This window comes from Sphaerodactylus townsendi, linkage group LG16 (assembly GCF_021028975.2).
Source record: "Sphaerodactylus townsendi isolate TG3544 linkage group LG16, MPM_Stown_v2.3, whole genome shotgun sequence".
NCBI classification, from domain to species: Eukaryota; Metazoa; Chordata; class Lepidosauria; order Squamata; family Sphaerodactylidae; genus Sphaerodactylus; species Sphaerodactylus townsendi.
Window position 1 is genome coordinate 13776051 of NC_059440.1, and position 25182 is coordinate 13801232.

Genomic DNA, 25182 nt, shown 5'->3' on the forward strand with positions numbered 1-25182 from the left:
GCTGTGTCACTCTCTTTGTCTAAGCTTAAAGAAGGTAAAAGCTACCTGATTATATAGGTTGCAGGTTTAGGATTGCCTTTTAAAGCTTTAAACCCAGCATTGGGTTATGTAAACCTGCCCACCCAAGCTGGTAAATATGTTGGCCTAGTGCACAGCGGAAGGACTAGGTGCCAACTCAACCTTACTAGAAAGTTCAGGAGGTAACTGCTTGCAGTATAAGAAAATAAAAACACTCAGACAGTAGATTTCGTTCCAACAGGAATACTTTATCTTTTCTTTCTCAAAGGAACAAAATAACAATGTTTTACTCATCTAACTATCCACTCTCTACTCTAACAACAATCTGAGCCCGAACCTGAAGGTGAAGGAGAGGTACTGAATTGGGTATGCAGTCTTCTTATATAGTTTTGTCCAGCAAATCATTAGCTAGATGATCTAATCATCCTGGCCTGTGACCTTTACACTTCTGCTGACTGTTACATGCCAATCACTGCAGACCCAGACAGAGAGGCTCCGACCTTTTCACTTCTGCTGACTGTTACATGCCAATCACTGCAGACCCAGACAGAGAGGCTCCGACCTTTACAATTCTGCTGACTGTTACATTCCAGTCATTCTGGAGCCAGCATATGACCACCTTGCAATTTCAATATCCTGGCACCTTCTCATATCTGGTTGGAATGTTGCCTCGATACATAATATTTACAAACAAAATAATTACAACCAAAAGTCATTCACATTATTTACATTCATTACATAGTTAGTACATAGTCAGTACACAGAGTTACTTATTTCACTCACTTTGTACAGAGTCCTTGCCAAATTGTACATCTGCTAAACCCAAACCAAACACCAAGTCATTATGTTTTTGTATTGGTAATGGCACATTAAGATGTAAACTATGTTTGCAGATGATTCACAGTCTACAACTTAATCTCTTTGACTGTATCAGTTGTTTTACATTTTGGAGATTTCACAGCTACATGTTTGAATGCGACTTTAAGGTTTTTCGTTCTGCTCTGCCATGGCTATACATGTCTGTGGTCTTCAAAACACTATTATAGGTTGTTCACATTTCTCACCCAGGTCTTTTAGCAACTGCATGACCCATTGTAGCTCATTGCATGCCTCATTGTTAAGAGCATACTCTGCCTCAGCAGTTGAAGTGGCAACCGTTGTTTGTTCGAGATCTCAACCGTCGGATGGCTGCCATATTGCATATAATAACCACTCACTGACTTACATCCTGAGTCCTCTGCAAATGAGCTGTCGCATACACCACTAAGTCCTTGTTGTTTGGTTGAAAAGTGTAAACCATAGTTAGCAGTTCCTTCAAGTAACGAATTATCTTTTTGGCCTACCAGTCTTTCTCAGTAGGTTTTGCAACTGTTCTGTAATAAACCTACAGCAAAAAAGCTATGTCTGGTCTTGTCAGTTAGCAATGTGCAGCAGGCTGTGCCAATTAAGGAAGCGATATAGGTCTTGCCTTTCAAATGCTTTGCTGTTATCTTGCTAAAAATCAGCCACCATTGGGGTTTGTGCCCTTTGGCATCTTGCAGACCAGCTTTTTTGTATGACACCCTCTATCTTTTGTTTTTTGTGTCAAACACATCCCCTTCTTCAGATTTACTGACGAATACCCAGGTATTGCTTTAGATACCCCAAGTCTTTCCAGCTTAAAGTGTTTACTCAACTCAGTGTAAGTTGTTTGATTTGATTTGTCTGTTTTAACCACACAGAGATCATCAACATAAATCATCAAAATGATACATTCATCACCAGTACCTCTGAAGTATATATACAGGCATCGGCAACACTTTGGTCAAATTTCATTTCACATAATGCTTTGTGTCTGCACCTGTTCCAACATCTGGCTGACTGGTTCAGCCGGTACAAAGCTTTGTTGAGCTTATAAACTTTATCAACTTGTTCATGCTCATAACCTGGTGCTTGCTTCATGTATGTGGTCTCTTGCAAATCTGCATTTAAATAAGCTGTTTCAAAATCAAAGTGCCTCATTTTAAAGTCTCTTTGCTCCAGCCAGAGCAATCACTAATCATGGATTCTGCCTTTGCAGTGGGTGCATAAGAATCTGATCATAACTGTCAAACTTTGTTTGAGAGAAGCTGTCGCGACTAATCTTGCTTTATATTTGCAAGTCCCATGGTTATGGGACTGCGCCTGTATACCCATCTTGCACTATGATGCGGCTTATCCAGTAGATTTATCAACAATGTTAAACACTTTTAAGTTCACAAGGATTCAAACTCATTGTCCATAGCCTGATTCCATTTTCCTGTTCCTCAGGTGGACATTTTAACTTATATCATGGAAACCTTGTGAGTTCTGTCCTAATTGGCACACTCTCACTTCTTGTACCATAAACCTTTTTTTGGTGGTATGCCTTTATTTTGCTCTTTCTGATCTCGTGGTATAGCTATTTCTCCAGTTTGCTCCAGCCCCCTCCTCTCCTGGCTTCCTTCCTGATCACTATCACTGTTCTGTTGTTGCTTAAAATTTCCGGAGCAGATGTGTGACCTTGAACAGGGGAGTGGGGACATGTGCTATCACTAGTACTGTGTCATGGCTTACTGGTGGTAAGAACACTTCAGAGTTTTTTGATGCACATGTTCCCAACCTGTATGCTTTCAAAGTTGGCACTTTGCGTGAGATAGCAATTCTTCCATGACCCAATGAAAATCTATAGCCTTTGGTATTCTCGCATATCCTACAAAGCATGATCTCTGCCATTTCTTTTTGTCCTTTTTCGTTGCTGTCTGGGAATGAGGGCGTTAGCAAAACTCCCAAATATTCTAAAAGGTGTTTCAGGGGAAGGCCTTTTGCAACATTCTGAAAAATGGTGTTTCATTGATACTTGAACTCCACAACCTGTTTATTACATGTGGCAGCTAAGACAACCTCTCCCCAGAAATGGGGTGAACCTTGGCATCATTTATCATGCAATCCGCATTGTTTGAAGAATGCCTAGTCTCCTCTCAGCCATGCATTTTCAGCCGGGCTGAGCAGTTTGTTCTCCTGTGGCTAATACCTTTCTGTGTCAGCCATGTTTGAATTTGTTCCCCATGAACTCACGCCTCTGTCAGATTTCAGGCAAGCCACCTTGTGAGGGAACCTCCGTTCAATCGGTGAGACCCATTCCTTAAACCTTGTAAAAGGCTTCATCCTTAGATTTCAACAGCAAGCAGTAAGAATATCTGCTATAATCATCAATCAGCAGAAATATATATCGTGCACCCCCCCTTTCGCTTGATTGGAAAGGACCAGCTAAGTCTGCATGGACTAGTTCAAATGGTCTTTCCATTTGTCTGTAGCTCTTTTTGGGGATTAGGATAGGATTTCACCTTAACCCCACTACAGACTGAACAGTCTAGGAATGCTGCAAGGCTTTACACTCAAATCACATGTTGCCAACTGCTTGATGGTGGCAAACTTGCATGTCCTAGGACTCTGTGAAGATAGTGCACACAATCATCATGCATGGAAGCAGTAGGTAGACTTGAAACATTCATTACATTTTCATTTTGCCCTTTATCAGTCATAACATTACATTTTGTCGCCAGAGTGTACCTTTGCGCACTCTATGTCATTCTGCCATACTGTATACAACCCTGTGTCTATCAAATATAGTTTTGTACCCTTGTTCAACTAAACTTAGTATCAACAAACAAAAATCCAGTCCAGGAACACACACAACACATTTGCAACTTTTACCTAGGCATGGTATCTTAGGCAGTTCCTTGCAAGTAACAACAGCTGGTGATCCATCGGTAGCTGACATGCTTCACACTTGCCTTGGACTCCTCAGTCAATGAGTGATGAGCATTCACATGCTCTGAGCAGGCAGAGTCAAAGAGCCAGATGGGTTGGTTTCTCTGGACATCGGTTCTCAGCAGTACGTCAAGTAGTGCTCCTTCTTTCCTCTTCCCGTTGTCCTTTAGCTGGCCCTTCTTCTCCCCTTCTGTGGGCATTCACCGGAAGAAGATGATTGGTAAAACCACAGCGAACAACCAAACTGCATATGACCTTGGACAGTTCAGGGAAAGCTGGGTTTTCACTTTGCCCTCCTGGAAACAGCAGGCTTCTCTCTGGCTGTGGCTTCAAGGCAAACTCTCTCTTTGTTTCTGGAGCTCAGAAGCCGTGCAGTCACATAGTCTAGAGTCAAATCATCTTCCTTTATGCTCTGCATACTATAGACAAAAAATTGTCCCAGCTGTCATCTGGGGAAGACTCAGTACAATATAGGCCCTATATGCTGTTCAGTGAAAGTCATGCCTGTCTTCCAGCTCGGCCGAATGAATTAATGCGCGGCTGTTGGACATGGTTGGCCACATTTCACCTCCTTTCAGCTTCAAATTTATAAGCGTCTGGTCAAGATTACCTTGGAACCAGCAGTCTCGCGTCTGGTACAGGTCCTTCAACACCTTCCAGCAGTCAGAAGCCTTCTCAGCAGCCCGTAGATAGATAGGCTGGGGAGTTTTCCACAGCCAACATTATGGACCTTGGCTCTGGCATCTGCCCTCTGCTCTGCTGCTGTACCTGGGTTAGGTGGGTCGACTACAGCCCATAAATCTTCCGCATTATGAGAAAGCTCTGCATTTTCACACTCCGTAGCGAGTTCCCTGCAGTCAGCGTTCAAGGCAAACTGCACATGGTGGATGTCTCATCGTGTCACCTGCCTCGACACTCTCTGGCTTCAGTGGTTGGGATACTGGGCCCATAGCCAAATTGTTGGCCTAGTGCTGGCGGAAAAGGACTAGGTGCCAACTCAGCCTTACTAGAAGTTCAGGGTAACTGCTTGCAGTATAAGAAAATAAAAACACTCAGACAGTAGATTTACGTTCCAGCAGGAATGCTTTATCTTTCTTTCTCCAAAGGAACAAAATAACAATGTTTTACTCATCTAACTATCCACTCTCTACTCCTAACAACAATCGTCTGAGCCCGAACCTGAAGGTGAAGGAGGTGCTAATTGAATTATACGGTCTTCTTATATAGTTTTGTCCAGCCGTCGGTAGCTAGATCTAATCATCCTGGCCTGTGACCTTTTCACTTCTGCTGACTGTTACATGCCAATCACTGCAGACCCAGACAGAGAGGCTCCGACCTTTACAATTCTGCTGACTGTTACATGCCAATCACTGCAGACCCAGACAGAGAGGCTCCGACCTTTACAATTCTGCTGACTGTTACATTCCAGTCATTCTAGACCAGCATATGACCACCTTGCAATTTTCAATATCCTGACAAAATAATGCCCTTTTAAAAGTAAAATCTTCAGCTTCCTGACCCTTTGATTCTTTGTTTGCAGAAGGTCTTTGTACTGCTTTTGGAATGTGATAAATATAGGGATCTTTACACAGGCTGAAGCTTAGGGGTCGACTCCCTGAGAAGATGATGAAGATGATTTTGGATTTATATCCCCCCTTTCTCTCCTGTAAGGAGACTCAAAGGGGCTGACAATCTCCTTTCCCTTCCCCCCACAACAAACACCTCGTGAGGTGGTTGGGGCTGTTGTGACTAGCCCAAGGTCATCCAGCTGACATGTGTTGGAGTGCACAATCTGGTTCACCAGATAAGCCTCCACAGCTCAAGTGGCAGAGCGGGGAATCACCTGGTTCTCCAGATTAGAGTGCATCTGCTCTTAACCACTACACCATGCTTAGCTAGAATTGAAGCTGTAAACTTCTACATGTATTCCACATGTATTCAGGTAAAATGTCTTTGATATCAGGGGCAGGCAAAGTCCTATCTGCTGACAGGATGGATAATTCTGAGATAGGTGAACCAATGGGTCAGCTGCATATGGTTGGAAAGGGCTATAGCAGCTGTTTTGCAGCAGATCCTAGTCAAATTCTTCAAGCAAAGGATTTCAAGTGTTAGGGAACCTCAGCATACACTTGACAGATAAAAAATGTTGCAGAGTATTAAGCAGTTAAATGAACTAATGGAAGGGAAAAGAACCCTGCTGAACACATCTTTATTTGCAGAAGTGAAAGGCTCTGGGGCAGAACACAAGCACTCAAATATCTTCAGTCAAAAGCCCTGAGGTAGCAGCTAATTGGAAAAGGCCTTTTATCCTGAGCTTCTGCACATCACAGTAGGCAGTCTTGAACTAGAAGCACCCACAGTTTGTCTTCGACTATAAAAAAGCTTTATATTCATTCCTTCAATGTAGTTTTGATGGCTAACAAATTAGAAGAATAAAAGTTTGGATTTATATCCCTGCTTTCCTGTAAGGAGGCTCAAAGGGGCTTACAATCTCCTTCCCCCCCTCTCAAAGGGCTTCCCTCCCTTCCCACAACAAACACCCTATGAGGTGGGTGGGGCTGAGAGAGTTCCAAAGAACTGTGACTAGCCCAAGGTCACCCAGCTGGCATGTGTTGGAGTGCACAAGCTAATCTAGTTCCCCAGATAAGCCTCCACAGCTCAAGTGGCAGAGCGGGGAATCAAACCCGGTTCTCCAGATTAGAGTGCACCTGCTCTTAACCACTGCACCACGCTGGCTCTCTGATTACCCCTTTCACGCTGATATTAAGATGTATGTTTGGACATCCAGATCTGCCAAAGGCATACGAAGCTTTAAAATAAGCACTACCTTTGAGGCACGGGGCAGGAGAAGGTAACTCTTCTCTCTGTTTTATGACAAACAACAGCCTTATAAACTGATGACTCTAAAATTTCAAGATGAGAAGATCCAGCTGCTTACATAGCACTGAAAAGCTCTGACCAGTAAAAAAAATTCAGGAACTATTACACAGCACAGATAACTCTTGTTATTCCATCCCTTACTACACATGGTGTTAAGTTCTATCAGCGTCCCTTTTCCTTTTGAAGATGCATGAAGTTCATGAACCACCATCTGGTTATTTTTAAATATAAACTGTCCGTTTTTCTTCCCCCCGTTCTGGTTGACTTTGGAATGGAGTCCTGCTCAAAGTCAGAGTATTTGCTCAGAGTTGTAGATCAGCGTGAAGGAAGCTGCATAAGACTTGGAAATACTGAATGGCATCATACTCTTGTCTGGGAAGACTGATGAAATCGTGGTCACTGATGAGTCATTCATTCTTAATTCTTAAACAGGAAACCTGAATGAAGAGAAGAATACTAAAACCTTCCATAGTATTTTGGTGTTCTAAGTGCATCATGTATTTTGTGTTGTAATCGTTACAACAGCCCTGCAAGGTAGGCAAGCATTATTACAGGGATTGATAAATAGCAGCTTGTTTAAGGCCACCCCAAGATTAGCAGAAGAGAATGCTCTTCATTTATTCCTTTTAATTCCGTCCCTTGTGGACTGGGAGCATTGGTTTATTATGTGGTTCTTTTGGTATTTGTCGACTACTGTACAGTAGAGGAGAAGAAGAATTTTTAGAACAGAAATCATTATCTGCTTTTTTGAACTAAATAAAAACTTGAGTTCCCGCAAAACTGCTAGCATTCAACGTTAGCAGGCCTTTTTGAACTAAATAAAAACTTGAGTTCCCGTAAAATGCTAGCATTCAACGTTAGCAGGCCGTTTCGAACCTAACGATAGGCCAAACCACTGTGTACTGAGGTTTCCCCCTCTTGTGTTTGCCTTTAGCTATTTTTATTTATTGATTTTTTTAAAAAAAAAATTAAAAGTACTTCTATTCCGTCTTTCTATAGTACATATTCAAGGTGGCTAACCTTTTAAGGAAGAGGTGGAGGGAGATGGTGTTGGATTTTGCTATGGTTGGAGGGAAAAGAAGATTCGACACAGGGATTGTTCTTTTAATTTGTTCTGCAACGAGTGATTTTTTTTTCTGGTAGAATGTTGACAGGCTGCCCTTTCCAGGTAGCTGCTCAAGGTGGCTCACAAAGTTTTTAAAAAGTCATAAAATGAGCATAAACAGAATTAAAAATTTCAAGTCATTAAAAAAACCAAGCAGCGTAAAAACAAAACATTAGCCGCCTAAAACGACCTTTGTAAAACAGGGTAGAAGCAGATTTTTGCAAAACCACTAAAATAGAACAAAGCCTTTAGGTCAGGGGTGTCCAATCTCAGCCCTCCAGATGTTCATGGACTATTATTCCCATCAGTCCCTACCGGGGGCGGCGGAAAAACAACAGAGTTGAACACCCCTGCTTTAGGTGAAAGCCCCAGTGAAGGCAAAAGTTTTGGCCTGCTGCCTAAAAAAACATAGGCTAGGTGCCAGGCAAGCCTCAGTGGGAAAGGGAAGTCCGCTTGAAAGGGGCCACCACTAAAAACACCCTGCCCCATTCGCAGATGTGGACACAGAGGGCAAGACTTATCAAAAGGGTACTGTGGTTTGGACAGCACACCCTGTTTGGGCTCACAGCTCAGAATGTTAACAGAACAGGTTGACGCAAGTTCCAGCCCAGTGGGGCAGGGGAGACTTACAGATGAGAACATCCGTGTGATTATCTGCTTTTTGGCACCAAGCCAGGCCCGGCATTGATATAATCCGCCTCTTCATCATCACTCGAGCTTTCTGGAGGGAGAGAACCATTCATGAGTCAAACTGAAAGGCAGAGGGGATATTGTGCCTCCCAGGCCTGGACCCAGCTGCTTTGGCGCGTTGCATGGGAAATCTAAACAGTATAGTTATGGACCGAATGAAAACGCAAGATACGGAGATATGGAGTTTCCTTGGATGTATCGGTATTGCAAGATATCTTTTCTATGGTAACATTACGTTCATTGAAGAAAAAGGCGATACCTCTTTAAGGCAGACAGGAACAGACATATAAGCAACAAACCTAATTATATATTTGGCAATTATATTGCATACAGAAGAATTACAACAAATAGACAACAACGGTTTGAAAGTTCATTGACTGTGTTGCAAGAGGAAAATGTATCCTCAAATTCAATTGTTATAAACAAATGTATGGTCTGTAACTGACAACAGGTGATGTTTGAGCTTTGAGAAGTGATCCGGGGTAATGCTGTGATATCTGCAAACGTAAAATGAGAGGTTGATATATGTTCAGCAATATTGCTTTTTAACGTACATTTTTGTACATTAGACTAAGAGGGTGTTCAGCAATAAGACAATAGAAAAAGCCACTTTGCAGCAAACGTGCATTGCGTTTTCATTCGGTCCATAACTATACTGGTCTAGTTTCGTGCGCACTGATACTGAAATCTAAACAGTCCCTGTCACACTTATCAGCACAACAGAACATCCACAGATGCGTTGTCCTGCCTTTTTAGCAGTGCGTGTGATCCCACAGCCACCGTTCACCCTCAGTCAGGGGTGTACCACCCAGGGGGACGTATGGGGTCAAATTTCCCCAGGCTACGGTCATTAGGTCACATGGAAAATCACCCCCACACCCCTCCTCCTTCCCCCTGGGTCCATACACTGACTTGAAGACCTGGTGCAAAAAAAGTTTTTTGGTCGTGGTGGGGGAGGGCAACCGCCCCTACGGGGGGGGCGGGGGGGGCACAGAAAACTCAGATTTTGCACTGAGCTACATTTGCCCTAGATACGCCTGTGACCTCCGTGGGGTCATGCATCCCAGATTCTTCTCTCAAGCAGCCGTTTCAAGGCTGAATGGGGCAGTACCATTTCCTGCCATTTTCCCACCCACATTTTTTTCCTTTTCTCTTGGATGCATTCCCCGCCTTGCGCAAGGTCACTGACAGTTTCAAAGACATGCCTTGCCAACTGGCACACACAGAGCATTGTGCAAGAGGTGTGTTTTGCAACCTATCACAGCTCTAACCAATAGCTCAACAAAGCCCAGCCCATACCTGACTCAGGTGGGGCTTGGAATAACACGAGAGCTGCGCTGTTCTCGTAGATGCCCACGTCTGCAATTCCTAAAGACAACAAAAACAGAATGGGAAGGTCACTAAAATGGTCTTGCGCCTTCTTTCCAAACCTTTCCTCCCTCTCCAGTTAATCTTTTATTTTCTTCCTGTGACAATTTCAAATAGCCGTTAAGGTTTATACAATTGTGCTGGTTGAAAACAATACTAGAACCTCCATGTTCAGTGGCAATATACCAGTTGATGCAGGCAGCAGTAGGGGAAGGCTGTAGCCCAGGGGTAGGGAACCTGCGGCTCTCCAGATGTTCAGGAACTACAATTCCCATCAGCCCCTACCAGCATGGCCAATTGGCCAGGCTGACAGAGGCTGATGGGAATTGTAGTTCCTGAACATCTGGAGAGCCGCTGGTTCCCTACCCCTGCTGTAGCCTTACGCAGGCTTCCTGGGCAGGCCTGGAAGATCACTGTTAAAAGCAGTACAAGAAGCTAAATGGACCTTATGCCTGACCAAGCAGAGCTCTTGGGTCCTCGTTAGCCATGTTAGGAAGGAAAATTTCACATATTAATATGGACTTCCTTTACAGGGTTGTTGTAAGGATTAAAAAAATAATGCATGAGGAGAACAAACTATAAATGCTGGGTATATTTAATGTAGGCAAATATATGGGGCAAGTACATTTGTGCAACTTTGGCTAGCCAAAGTCTCAGGAGCAAAGCGTCAAGCTTTCTCCTCTGATCCAGTTCAGGCTTTATGAAGTACAAGTAACAGGATCAGTTACGGCTGAAATCAGGGGCAGTTGACTGAACATGATTTATATGAATATAAGAAGCAACCTGCTGCCAAATCTATCGATCTAGGTCAGTATTCATTTGTTCAACTGGCCGTGGCACTTCCAGGGTTTCTGGCACCAAAATCCCCATCGCCTATTGGCATCTGTTTGAACTAGACAACCTGCGATGTTCTGCAGGGAAAACTGGTGCTCCCTACTTTGACCCAGAGCCCTTCCGCTTCTCTGAACTGGCAAAACAAATGGTTCACTGTCACAGGTGGATCAAAAGCAAGTGGATCCTTCTGCCTCTTACAAAACACGTTTGCAATTACATAAAGCCTGGACAAGCCCAGCCCATATACTGTAGGAATCATTCCAGATGCTCTTTTCAATAATGATTGGCAGTGCATTAAAAAGGAAAGGCAGAAGATCTCCTGGCCAATAAAACTTACCACACTGAGAGCCATTTGATGGTCCAGCAACGTTTTGATAGTGCAAAGAGTCCTCTGGAAGTGAGGAAAAGGTGAAATTTGCCATAGAACAGAAGCAGAGGGGAAAAAACATCTTGGGAGGGTTTGACCAAATCGCTTGGGGAAAGATAACATTAAATCTGGTTTGGAACACTAGAACGTTAGAGGAATCCATCTACTACAGCAAAAGTCCAAAAGCAGGGCACGAGGCCAACACTACTTCTCCCTCCCTCCCAGTACTCTGAGGTATTCTACTGCTGTGCATGGAGGTTCCAGACCAACCAGCTACATTAGAGGATCAGACCCATCACTTGTATTCCCCCACCAATCTTGGGAAGAATTGGCTGATCTCTTACTACAGGAGAGTTAAACAGTGTCTCTTCATCAAGCTTACCGCTGGGTGGTCTTATGAATTGTCCACAGTTGTAATAATCTGCACAGATGGGTTGACTGAAACAGGGAAACAAATGAAGGTTTTAATTCATAAATACAGACTGTCGGCATCAAAGATGAGAAGGACTACCCATAAGTCGGAACAACGGTCCATCTGGTTCGTTGGTTTTCAACTATCCCCTTTGTAATTCAGGGGTTCTATACCTCCGATCTCACTTTGGCCTCTCCAAATCAACAGAAAGGGGGAGACCTTTCCACAGTGCATGTGAATAATCCTTTCCCCTTCCTTTTTGAAGAAACAAGCTCCCACTTTCTGATGAGGGTGCGCGCCAGGGGAGAAGGCAGCCAGGAAGACATGCTTGCCCTTGAGAGCTACCCAACCTGGGCATCTTTCTCAACCAAGCAATCCCAGATTGCCCCTGAAGCCACTGCGCTGTGACGAAATCACCACTGAGGTCTGGTTGGCAGACAGCCTCTGGCACCTGTAAGTCCCACCTTGCTGACCCCAGAGACAGTATCTGAGTGAGAAGAAATGTGTATTGTAGGGAGGAGATGGAGACTAGGAGGGTGAAGCATCCAGATGTACTTAGAGCAGAGGTCTGCAACCTGTGGCTCTCCAGATGTTCATGGACTACAATTCCCATCAGCCCCTGCTCTAAGCACATCTGAATTGTAGTCCATGAACATCTGGAGAGTCACAGGTTGCAGACCCTAAGAGCAAAGGGGGTGAAGCTTATCCCTCACCCAAACCTGGAACCTATCCTGCTTAGAGGGCCAGTGGAAGCGGAAGGCAATGTTCTCAAGAGGAGGAGGAGTTTGGATTTTTACCCCACCCTTCTCTCCTGTAAGGAGACTCCAGGTGGCCTACAAGCGCCTTTCCTTCCTCTCTCCACAACAGACACTTTGTGAGGTAGGTGGGGCTGAGAGAACTGTGCCTAGCCCACGGTCACCCAGCAGGAACGCAGGAGTGCAGAAACACATCTGGTTCACCAGATAAACCTCCACCACTCAGGTGGAGGAAGTGGGGAATCAAACCCGGTTCTCCAGATTAGAATCTACCTGCTCTTAACCACTTCACCACCCTGGGAATCTCTTTTCCTTGCTTTGGAACAAGGATTGCAGGAAAACAAACCACTGGCGTCTAGCCAGGGTGGGGTGACAAGTGTCTCAAGACACTGCCCCATAGCCGATCGCTACTCTGGACTTACACATATGCTGCTTCCTGGTCCGTCTGGGATTCTGAAAGGACAAGTGGTTTTCTGTTAGCTCCTAAATTCATACAGATAAGCTAAACATTACTGAGGTGCCCAAGCTGAGCCTCAAGTCCTTTCTGAACTTAACACTCAAGTACTGACGTAGGATAGCAGCAGTGCTATAGGCTTAGTAGGCCAAAGCCTTAGGCCTCAAAATCTAGGGGGCCTCCAGCCAAGGTGTAGAATATTTTTGACACTGTCATGGACTTTTCTTACACATGCATCACAATGCACTTTAGTCTCTAACAACCCTTCAATTATTTTCCTTCCACTCTATTTCAAAATAATACTGTCTTAAGTCAATAATTTGACACCAGCGTTGATTTCGGCATTGATTTTGTCTTTCAAAGACTTCACTGAAGCAGGCCCCATTTTGTGAGAACACCTCTTCATGTTTTCCTTTCTAATAAATGTTCAAGATTCATTTCACTTATTTTCAGATTCAAATTTGAGCATGAACAAAAAAAATTGAAGGTATTTACAACATTCAGGTATGGCAAAAGTTTTCCGCTGTGTTAATTTTAACATTTAAGCATTTTTTCCCCAATTGCTACGGTATTTAACAATAATATCTTATGTCCTTTAGAGGAGGAATTGTCTACTTCAGAATTTTAAACACCCATTATCCTTGGCTTTACTCGATGTTGTTTAAAACACTCTTCCATCTAGTCATGAGGGTGGGGACTGGGAAGGGACTCACAAGTGGAACAGCCTACGTCCTCCCTTCATCTAAATCAGGGGTCTGCAACCTGTGGCTCTCCAGATGTTCATGGACTGCAAATCCCATCAGCCCAATTGGCCATGCTGGCAGGGGCTGATGGGAATTGTAGTCATGAACATCTGGAGAGCCACAGGTTGCAGACCCCTGATCTAAATTCAGCACTGGACAGCAGCTGAGAGTGCAGGAAGGATCTACAAATCAGATAGCTGCTGGTTTGAATGTCGTCTCTGCCATTAACTCATTAGTTAGAATCATAGAGTTGGAAGAGACCCCAAGGGCCATCAAGTCCAATCCTCTGCCATGCGGAAACACACACTCAAAGTACTCCCAACATATGTTCATCCAGCTTTTGTTTAAAAACCTCCAAAGAAGGAGACTCAGCACTCTCTGAGGCAGCGAATTCCATTGTCGAACAGCCCTGACAGTCAGAAAGTTCTTCCTAATGTTTAAGTGGCATCTCTTTTCCTGCACCTTGAATCCATTACTCCCTGTCCTAGTCTCTGAGGCAGCAGAAAACAAGCTTGCTCCCTCACCAACATGACAAACCTTCAAATATCTAAACATGGCTATCATGTCACCTCTTAACCTTCTCTTCACTAAACATGCTCAGCTCCCTAAGCCTTTCCTCATAGGGCATGGATTCCAGACCTTTTACCATTTTGGTTGCCCTCCTCTGGACACGTTCCAGCTTGTCAATATCCTTCTTAAATTGTGGTGCCCAGTTGGTTTCAGACACGCCATGTTTTCTCATGCCCTCAGTCTACAATACTGGGCGGGAATCTACCACACCCTGTGTGCAGAACAGAGAATTTTCCACAATTCCTGCAACCCCTTCCAAATCCTTGAAGGTCATTCCCAGGATCCACACAGAATAGCCGCATGAATTGGGCAGCTGAAATAAGGGAAGGCAGGGGGGCAGACACCAACAGCCAAGGCTGAATTTCAGTCTCTAATTTCCTCTCTTCACCTGAGACATGTTAAAAATCGCACACGTACCTTTCCCGACGTTTTGATACCTAGTCTGTGCACTGTCCCCTGAAAGCAAGATGAATGGAAAGTCCGTAAGTGTAGGAACTTTTCAAGCTACCACTTTTTTGCACAATATTTATTTATTTATTTATTTATTTATTTATTTATTTATTAGATTTTTATACTGCCCTATCCCCGAGGGGCTCCGGGCGGTGCACAACAATAAACATAATATAACATAAAATGGCTAAATCTTTTAAAAGCAGTGATAAACAGTAAATGCTAAATCTTTATAAAATACTACAATAAAATACAATAAAAAATATAATAATAAATATAAAATGGCGCCCAGCAGCTCCATATTCAAAATCCTCTCCTAAGAGAGGGAGGGAATGGCAGGTCCTAGATGTAGAGGGCCATGAGGTAGAGGGCCATGAAAGGGGAGGGGCACCATCATGCCGGTGCTTCCAAAGGCCCATGAACAGTCTGGCCTTTACAGGCCCTGCAGAATCCCCACGCTCAAGGTTCCAGGGCCTTGGACAGTTGGGGAAGATGCTTCACCAGGCTAGGCCAGAGTCATGAAGGTCCTGGTCTTGTGAGGCCAGCCGATCACCGAGGGCCAGGGACTTCAGTAGATTGGCTCCCAACTGGATCGAAGAGGCTCGTGACAGGGACATATGGGGTGGTGATGCGTCTCGAAGATACGATGGTCCCAGGCCTATAAGGCCCCTAAAGGTCAACACCAACACCTTGAAGATGATCCGGAACTCTAGTGGGAGCCAATGCAGCTCTCTCTCTCTCAAATTTGCGACATCTTCCTTCAATAATTTTGCTCTCCCTGACCTGGATGGCCCAGGCGAGCTTGATCTCTCAGCTCTTGGAAGCTAAGCAAGGTCTGTTCTGGTCAGTACTTGGATGGGAGCCTACCAAGGAAGCCCAGAGCCATGACACAGTGAAGAGAGGGCTTTTCTACCAGGCAATAGAATTGCACTGTACTAAATTCTTAGTATTTGGAGAGATTATTAGGGTGCCCTAAGCTACTGTGTTTGGCATGCTGACTTTAGGATCCTGCTATGTGATTTTTTCATCATTTAATGGGTCACATCAATCCTTCTGCTTTGCTTCAGTTCTGCTTCGAGATTTCTGATTGGTCCCACAACTCTACTGCATTGTTTCTCGTGTTCCCCGCCCTGTCAATTCTATTGACTCACTCTGTTTAATCCGCCTGGAGTCCAAATGAGAAAGGGAGACGATACATAATGTAACTAAATACATGTAAAAACATGATTGAATCTGTCCTCTGTTTATCATCTGTAAAAAGGGAGCTTTTGACCTCCTATTTCCCATTGCTGGGATGGAAGCAAAGAATGACGATCCAACCAAAATCTTTGCAATCCCATTGTGACACTGGTGGGAAAAACCTGACAGCCAGCTGCATGAGACTTATAGTCCAATTCGGAAGCTACTGAGCCACCTCCAAAGGGCTTTCAGGCGGTGCTGGGGTGTGACCAAAAAAAAGGGGGGACGCTGCCTGAAAGTCCTCCATATGGCTGAATAAAGTTACTCCAAATCAATGGTGTATCTAGTGGGGTATAGTGCATACCACTCCAGGCACCATTCAGCTGGGTCACATGAGGGCACATTTTGGCACCCACCCCCTCCCTCTCCCCCCCAACACCGCACCCCCCTGATGAACTCTCCCTGTCATCCCCGCTGTTGTCGCCAGCCATCACACACTTGGAGGGGATACAGTGCCAACTGCATTTTAAATGCACTTAATCTCTTTCTCCTCACTCTCCTGAGCAGCTTTTCTAACGGCTAGGCTGGCAAGACACCGGGGCTAAGAAGCGACAATGCTCCAAGGGGTGGAGAATAGTTACGTGCATTTTAAAATGCAGCTAGCTTTCCTACGAGGCTCCCCCTGAGCAGTGCAACACACTGGAGGCAGGGGGAGTTCAACCAGTGGCTGGGCATGGGGGGGGGGGGCATAGAGTACCATTTTATAATGGCATACCACTGCTCCAAAGCCCAGGCTGTGGCATTCCCAGTTCTAAAGGCCAGGTGGACTACAGTTGGCTTTACCCCTGGGAACGCTCCCGACCCATCCCTGTGGTGGGGGAATGCTGACACGGTACCCACAGTGCCATGTTCGGGCATCCCAGAGCATGACAACATCCACTCTTTTGCCCCTCCACTGGAGTAACTGCCCCAAGGAGGGCAAATCAGCCGACGCAGGCTCACCTCACATCCAGAAGGCAACACCCCCACCCCCAGATTCGACCATGAAGTTCAGCTCAAGTGTGCTTTATCATTATAAAATATTTTTTTAAAAAATACCTACCAGCATGACTTGAAATTGAGCGATGCTTTCTGCTTTTGCTAAAATGAAGCAGGGGTGGGGGGGTGGGGGGAATAATATTTATTTATAATTTTGTCTTTATTACCTGAAATTTCCTCAGCCCATTTAGTGCCTTTTTATCCTGCCCTGCCCTCAAGGCAACTAAGGTTTCCCTCTCCTCACTTTATTTTCACAACAGTCTAGTGAGGCAGGTGAGACTGGGGGTCAGCAGTTGACCCAAGGCAAACTTCACAGCAGAGCAGGCATTTGAACCCAGACCCTAATTTAACTGCTATACCACATTGGTTCTCAGCCTCCCCGCAATATGACGTTGCCTACCTTTTCTTTGAGGTATTGTGTGGCAACCTCAACTGTTCTTGTCTGGATACTACAAGAAAAACAGGAAACCAGATATCAAGCAGTAATTTTGAGGTGGAAATATTGACATAGTGACATAATATTGAGTTAATGGCCCTAGTATCACATCCATGTTAGTAACTTCTCATTCTGACACACTCACCACTTTGTGCAGGAGCGGCACCTCAAATTCCCCCGGGCTGGTCTCACACCTGGAAGGAGAAAAGAGATCTTTGTGATACATTTAGGTGATAAGATTGGTTGTGGCAAAGACCACTATATACAGGTGATCTTGGGCCACGGGAGGGATTTGAGCCCCACCCTCCCCAGCCGTGGTCTGACACTAACCATTCAACACATTGGCTGATACCACTTATTCAGTGGTAGGATTCAAATAATTTGATAACCAGTTCCAAAAGGACTCAGTGGTGTATTCAGCAACCAGTTCTCTGAATCCAGATAAAAATGATGGTCAAGCCTCACCAAGTGGTGCCAATGAAGGCCGAACTCACCACTGCACTTATCTCCTCAAGAAAATCTGCAGCAGAGCAGCTTAAAAAAAATAAAGTGGGAGGCAGTGATGGGATTTTATTTCTACTTTATTCATCCGCTGTTCATACCTCGGTTTCCGTTTTGCTCCCTACAGAGAAGGAGGGAGAATTTGTGAGCCATGCCTACAACTCCAAAAAGAAAAAATGAAACATAATTTAAAATAGCAAAAACAGGGCAGCTAAAAAAGAGAATACAAAGGAAAGCAGGTTCACCCCAAGATATTCCAAAGCAGGTGCATCTATTCATAGAACCATAGAGTTGGAAGAGACCCCAAGGGCCATCAAGTCCAACCCCTTGTAATGCAGGAACACACAGTCAAACACTCCTGACAGATGGCCATCCAGCCTCTCTTTAAAACTCCTCCAAGAAGAAGGAGACTCTAAGACAATTCCTCGAGGTAGTGTGATTCCATTGCTGAACAGCCCTACTGTCAGGGAAAGCGGTTCTGAGGTTTGCTGTAATGTCTTTTTCCTTCACCTTGAACCCATTACTCCTTGTGTCTCCAACAGGTAGCTCATCAGCTGAGACCCTTGTGTTTTCTCTAGCAGACCCAAGAAAGAATCAGCTCTCAGCCTTTTTTTTTTAAAGAAAGGTTTTACTTTATAAGTTTTGCCCCTCTGCTTAGGGGCCAGCAGGCGACGAGGCAGCCCTGGGCAAATCCAGCCCTGGCAAACCTGAGCTGGGATGCCACCCCCCCCATGGGCGCCAATTCACCTCATGACCAAAAAACTTTTTGGTAATTCAGGATTGTGCCTGTAGGTGCATTTTATTACATCAGCACCAAAATTTCAGCATATCATCAGGAGACTGTCCTATGCTATTCCCTGTTTGCGAGGTTTGGTCTAAGGAGTCCAAAGTTGCGACTCCTCTAAAGTGGGTGTTCTAATTTCCATTGTTTCCAATGGGAGCTTACGGGATGGGGCCAGCAGTTTTGAGGGTCCATAACTTTGGCCCCTGGAACCAAACTGCACCAAGTTTAAAGCTTTTACCACCTAGATGATAATTTGTCAGCAGCGAGCATCCAAAAATGCCTCCTGCGGAACATCCTAGGAAATTTGCCCAAGAATCTTTGTCTTGCATTGAGTTTTCTACATTGTTGCCACGGGGTTGCAGGCTGTGGGGCAATATTTTCAAGTAATAGTCTGTCTCTTGATGATACCCCCCCAGGTTTGGTGCAGTTTCAACTCAGGGGCCAAAGTTATGGGACTTCAAAACTGTAGCCCCCCATCTCCTGGTGGCTAATAGCTCCCATTGAAACAATGGGGAGAAACCCTTTGGGAGTCCATAACTTTGGACTCCCTGAACCAAACCTCACCAAACTTGGGGAGTAGCATAAGGACAGTCTCCTGATGATAGGCTGAAATTTTAGTGCCAAGCAGTCTAAAAACTGCGCCCCTGGTGGCCAAAAAAAAAAATGGAAAACCACTAAAAATACCCGCAAAACAAACCTGCAGTGCATTTTGATGCCCCCCACAAGGTGATGCCCTGGGCAGCTGCCCACCTTGCCCAATGGGCATTACGCCAGTGCTTAGCTGACTGCTCCCATTCTGGTATTTTCTATATTCCGTGTTCTGTTTCTCCAAAAGAACAAACATTAGTAACATGCCTGCCAGTGAGAGTGGGGGGAGTATGTTTGAGGTTTTTTTTACTATTATTAAGAAGCAGCTCTCATTAAGGAAAAAGATTGGAGATTTATTCAGTGGAAAACGGCTGTCATGGGTATTATTTCTGTACCCGTTTTAAAGATGGACAAGGTGAGGTTGAACATAGAAGAAGAAGAAGAACAAGAAGAAGAAGAAGAAGAAGAAGAAGAAGAAGAAGAAGAAGAAGAAGAAGAAGAAGAAGAAGAAGAAGAAGAAGAAGAAGAAGAAGAAGAAGAAGAAGAAGAGTTTGATTTATATCCCCCCTTTCTCAAAGGGGCTTACAATCTCCTTGCCCTTCCCCCCTCACAACAAACACCCTGTGAGGTAGGTGGGGCTGAGAGAGCTCCGAGAAGCTGTGACTAGCCCAAGGTCACCCAGGCTGGCTTGTGTGGAGTACAGGCTAAATCTGAATTCCCCAGATAGTTTTCCCTCCCACAGCCCAGGTATGAGCTGGGAATCAAACCCGGTTCCTCCAGATTAGATACACGAGCTCTTAACCTCCTACGCCACTGCTGCTCCTTGGTGACTTTTTCAGCACCGCATGCTTAGCAAATTGTCTAGGCCAAGAGCTGAAAGATCTCCACCTGGTGCACTCTTCACCTAGACCGCTCCTACAGCTCCTTTTGGACAAAGATTTAGATTTTGGGGCAACACCTGCCTCTTTCTGGAGGCAACCGTCTCAGCCACGCACCTATCCAGGTCAGGATTTTCAAGCTGCCAAAAATGTATGAGAAGACTCAAAAGCAATTGGGAAGGGAGGAGGCGGGTCCTTACCACCCTGCTGACATTTCATGCACATGCTCACGAGAGCTCCCAACAGCATCAAGGACACGGCAGCCCAAAGCAGCTCCACTTGGCTCATGCTTCAATCTTGATTGGCGCTCAGTCCTGAACACAGGAAAGCAATGGAGAAAAATAAGCTAAATGGAACTGTGAAACCTCAGGAATCCATCAAACAGCACAAAAAGAAAGGGATTTCAATAGTTAATTCAAAGCAATCTCAACAAAAGAAGGAAGGTTTTTTTTAAGAAGAGGAGGAGGATGGATGGATGGATGGATTTATACCCCACCTTCCTCTCCAGTAAGGAGACTCAAGGTGGCCATAAGTTCCTTTTCCCTTCCTCCTCCTGGCCAACAGACACCTTGTGAGGTAGGTGGGGCTGAGAGAGCTCCAAAGACTAGCCCATGGTCACCCAGCAGGAATGTAGGAGTGCGGAAACACATCTGGTTCACCAGATAAGCCTCTGCCACTCAGGTGGAGAAGTAGGGAATCAAACCCGGTTCTCCAGATTAGAATCCACCTGCTCTTAACCACTACACCACGCTGACTCTCTACAAGATTTTTTTTTTTTTTGCCATCCAGTCACATCATACTTCCTGGATTATAGCCATCATAAGAAGTCACAACACATAGGCAGTTCAGACCACCAACTGTTCATGTGGTTGGAGGCAATTTGCAGACGGAGAAGGTCTCTGGGTGGTGCGCATAAACTTGTCCCGCAGTGCAGAAGCCAGTCTAAAAGCATCTGATGAGAACGTCTGCTTCCTTCCAACCAATATTGGGATGGAACAAAAGGTATCACAAGACGACTGATCACTCAGTGAGGCAAGGGAAACAAACAAAGGGAAACAAAGCCAAACAGACCCAAGCATATCTAGGGAAAATGTAGGGCGGTACAAAATCTGAGTTTTCCGTCCTCCCCCACCACTGCCAAACAACTTTTTTGGCGCCCAGGTCTTAAAGTCAAGTTTGAGGATCTGTGCATTACAATGACAAATGTGAGTCTGAAAGATTTTGTCATTGTAATACCAGGCAAGTAGAAACATTAGTACATACATTGTTCTACTGCTCAAAAAAGGAGCATATAAGGTCAAAATTCCGGGCACAAATCTTTGTGCAATGTGATGGTTTAGCAGATGAACAGAAACTAACATTTCTCCTGGACAATTCAGATGCGGATTATTCTCAGTTGCAAAATTTCTGTCTGAGATAATTGATGATTTTAAATAAAAATTAAATAGTTTAAAATATATTGCATCGAATAAATATATAAAATAAAATATCAAATATAATTTAAATAATTGACATTTTTAAATAAAACCCCTGTCTGTGATAACTGATGATTTTAAATAAAATTTAAATAATTTAAAATTTATAAAATAAAATAAATTTATAAAATAAAATGTAATAAAATTTAAATAATGGATAATTTTAAATAAAATTTCTGTCTGAGATAATGGATTGTTTTAAATAAGTTTAAAATTATTTGTTTAAATTTTATTTGTTTAAATTTTATTGTGTTTCATGTTGTAACTTTATGATTAATGTATACGCCAGAGATCTGCAACCTGCGGCTCTCCAGATGTTTATGAACTATAATTCCCATCAGCCCCTGCCAGCATGGCCAATTGACCATGCTGACAGGGGCTGATGGGAATTGTAGTTCATGAACATGAGCCAATAAAGGCTATGAATGTGTGTAGTGTATGGACCCGGTGGGGGGCGGGGGGGAGTTACGTCCACCCTGCATGTAACTAAGTGACTGCAGCCCGGGGAATACCTTACTCCATATGTCCCCCTGGGTCAGACCTGGCCATTATATGGCTCAGCTACATCCAGCTCCGCTGATGACTTGACTGGCCCGTGATGATAGACCTGGCCCTGGGCCTAAGAGGAGGACTGCTTAGAACTGCCGCGCCCTTTTCATTCCTGCCACCGCGCCGAAAGGGCCTCTGAGAAAGGCCACTCCCTCGCGAAAAGTGGCTATAAGCGTTTCTCTTGAAAGCCCATTGGTATCGCTGCCTTGGCTGCCGCTTCTGAGGGCTTTCAGCGCCTCTCTTGCCCCTGCCTTGCTGGGAGCGCTTAAAGCCCATAGCCGCAACCAAGGCAACCGCTTCGCGGGCCAAAAGCACCAGTCAATGAAAAGTAGGTCAAGGGATTCTAAGCCATACCCCACTTGCTTGATTTGTCATAGTGGACAACTATGCAGGTAGGTTGCCTGTGATTCTTTGTGCCAAATAGTGTTGTATGCAGAACTGTTGCCACTGATTCCAAGTTGATCTGTGCACCTGTCTGTCACTTATCAGCCCCTATTATGCAGAATTGAGTTCAGCCTTTTGGCCCGGCCCTCCACAATATTTTCTGTTTCTTATGCGGCCCCATGGAAAAAATAATTGCCCACCCCTGCCAGAAAGTGCAGGCGACTTATTTCAGACACTCAGCATCTGCAGCCACTGGAATCTGTGGAAACTTAGGGCAGAGAATGCCCAAAAGGTCAGAGCTGAGGCACTACTATTCCAAAGAACTCATTCTCCATATTGTCCCCGCAAGGCCCACATATACCAGCGTACACAGTCGGGGGGCCTCAGACCTAATCAAGGCACAGCCCTAGATCAGTGATGGTGAACCTTTTCCAAGTACCCAAATTGCAACCCAAAACCCACTTATTTATCGCAACGTGCCAACATGGCAATTTAACCTGAATACTGAGGTTTTAGATTAGAAAAAACGGTTGGTCTGCGCTGCTACCTTGTGAGTAAGCTTCCAGGAAGCAACTGTGCAATGCTTCGAGCTATTAATCTCCAGATGGTTTCAGATAAATTAGGAATTTCCATCAGCCCCTACCAGCATGCTGACAGAGGCTGATGGGAATTGTAGTTCCTGAACATCTGGAGAGCCGCAGGTTCCCTACCCCTGGAATAGGTGAATCATGACCCTTGGAGGGTTTACTCAGAAGCAAGCCCCATTGCCAGCAACCGAGCTTACTCCCAGGTAAAGGATTGTGCCCAGGCCAGCCTAGATATGTGTGTGTGTGTGTGTGTGTGTGTATGTGTGTGTGTGATTTTCTGCCCCCCCCCCCACATGATGAACTTTGTGCACACGTGCCCACAGAAAGGGCTCTGAGTGCCACCTCTGGCACCCGTGCCATAGGTTCGCCACTGCTGGCCTAGATGCACTACAAAAGAAAGGTGTCTTCATGACAAGGTACTCAAGCTGCAAGCAAGCGAGCCAAACCACAAGTCCCGGTGGAAAACAAAGTCACATTCTTTCCCCTGCACACACTCATGACAGCATAAGTGGAAGCAGCTACTCAACAAGAAAGGGGAGAGAGTTCAGCGGGAAGCTAAAACGGGAGGTCCATTTCTGATAGCAAAGAAACGTATCCATGACAGTGTTTGCAAAACAGTTAAGGTCAGCCACAAGTTCACAATAATGCGTATTATTGGGTAACAAGTGCAAGAGATAAAGCTGCTAAAGTGGGGCGCAGGGGAGGGGGGAGAACAAGGGACTACAACACACACACACACACACACGCATGCCCAGGGGTGTTCTGCAGAAGTCCACCTATTTTATTTTGTTCTCAAGCAAGAGCAAGAAAGCAATCAGCCGAATGCCAATTGCTCAGATCTCCGGGCTACGCTAGAAGTCTCTTAAGAGTCCAAAATCGCTCAGTTTAACCTTTTGCTTCATTGCAAGTGCTTTTCTGCAGCAATCTATTCCTTGCATGTTTGCCAAATGCGCAAAGGTTTATGGGCAAGAAAGGCGTTTCCCTTCTCCAACACTAGCAAGGTCCTTTCCTCTACGTCTCTCTTGCCCTGCGGTTTGCCATGCTAGGAGGAAGCAGTAAAGGAGAAGTAAATCCGTCAGAATCCAGGCGGGTTTAATTCCTGTTTGGACGTTCCTTTTTCTCCTGCAATCCCACCCGCGTGCTTTCCTTCTTAATTTTATGTTTCTGTAAGTGTGTGAAAGGGGACTGAAGGAATCTTTGTCCAGGGATCTGAGACGTTTACAGGAAGCTTAGGCCCCTTCCGCACAAGCAAAATAATGCATTTTCAAACCACTTTCACAACTGTTTGCAAGTGGATTTTGCTATTCCACACAGCTTCAAAGAGCACTGAAAGCAGTTTGAAAGTGCATTATTCTGCATGTGTGGAATGAGCCTTAGACTGGGACAAACTGGAGGGCCTTCCCTTACCACTGGCATGTAGAGCCATCCCCAAGCATCTAGCTGGGCTCTGTTACAAGATGCTGGCCCTTCCGCCTGATCGAGCCAGACCCTTCTGACATCTAAGATGTCTAAGAGTGAGATCTAATGGTGAAGGTGTTGGACAAGGATCTGGAAGACCCAGATTCGAATCTCTGCCATGGAAGATCACTGGGTGACCTGGGGCTAGTCATTCTCTCTCAGACGACCCTTCCACACAGCATTGTTGTGAGAATACAGCGAGGAGGAGAAAATGATGTTGTAAGATACTTTGGGTGCACACTGGGGAAAAAAGCAGGTCTGAACAAATAATATTCCCCATGGCTCTCACACACCCAGCCAGGATAGGAGACAGTAGCACCTGATAGAGCCCTCCCCCATATTAATTGTACAAACATACCTAAATGAACAAACCTTTGATCCTTCTGCTGCTCAATCTAGGTATCTGAAACGCTACTCCAACATTTCTGGAAGAACTGGAAAAGAAGACACAAGCCAAGGCAGGGGGGAAAATGTGCTATCTGTGGTAAACGTGTGGTGAAGAAAAACACTGTGGACAAGCATTGAGGCATCAATGCAAAACACATTTAAGATTGGGGTGCTGTGTAGTTTCCGGACTGTATGGCCGTGTTCTGGCAGCATTCTCTCCTGACGTTTCGCCTGCATCTGCATTCAGATCCTCTGAAGATGCCAGCCACAGATGCAGGCAAAACGTCAGGAGAGAATGCTGCTAGAACACAGCCATACAGCCCGGAAACTACACAGCACCCCAGTGATTCCGGCTGTGAAAGCCTTCGACAATACATTTATGATTATCAAGTGCGAAGGCAGCCATGAGCCCATTTCATCTTGCTGGCCCCACCCCGACCTTGTCCCCCCTCCTCCCCCACCCAAATAGTAACCGATTTTAGGATGGGACAGCGGTGGATAGATTGTTAGGCTGTATTGGG

General features: G+C 45.0%; 2 long non-coding RNA genes across 2 annotated transcripts; both read right to left on the reverse strand.

Moving 5' to 3' along the window:
- Positions 1-6440: 6440 nt before the first annotated feature.
- LOC125445887 lies at positions 6441-17096 on the reverse strand. The gene is made up of 9 exons (XR_007246344.1): positions 17035-17096; positions 16699-16736; positions 14385-14423; positions 12623-12653; positions 11416-11471; positions 11004-11057; positions 9764-9832; positions 8405-8495; positions 6441-7106 (listed from the first exon to the last, which is right to left on the reverse strand). It is a non-coding gene; the product is annotated as an uncharacterized LOC125445887 (long non-coding RNA).
- Positions 17097-17653: 557 nt separating this feature from the next.
- LOC125445494 lies at positions 17654-24708 on the reverse strand. Its single transcript, XR_007246312.1, has 3 exons — positions 24633-24708; positions 20022-20135; positions 17654-17692 (listed from the first exon to the last, which is right to left on the reverse strand). It is a non-coding gene; the product is annotated as an uncharacterized LOC125445494 (long non-coding RNA).
- Positions 24709-25182: the final 474 nt, after the last annotated feature.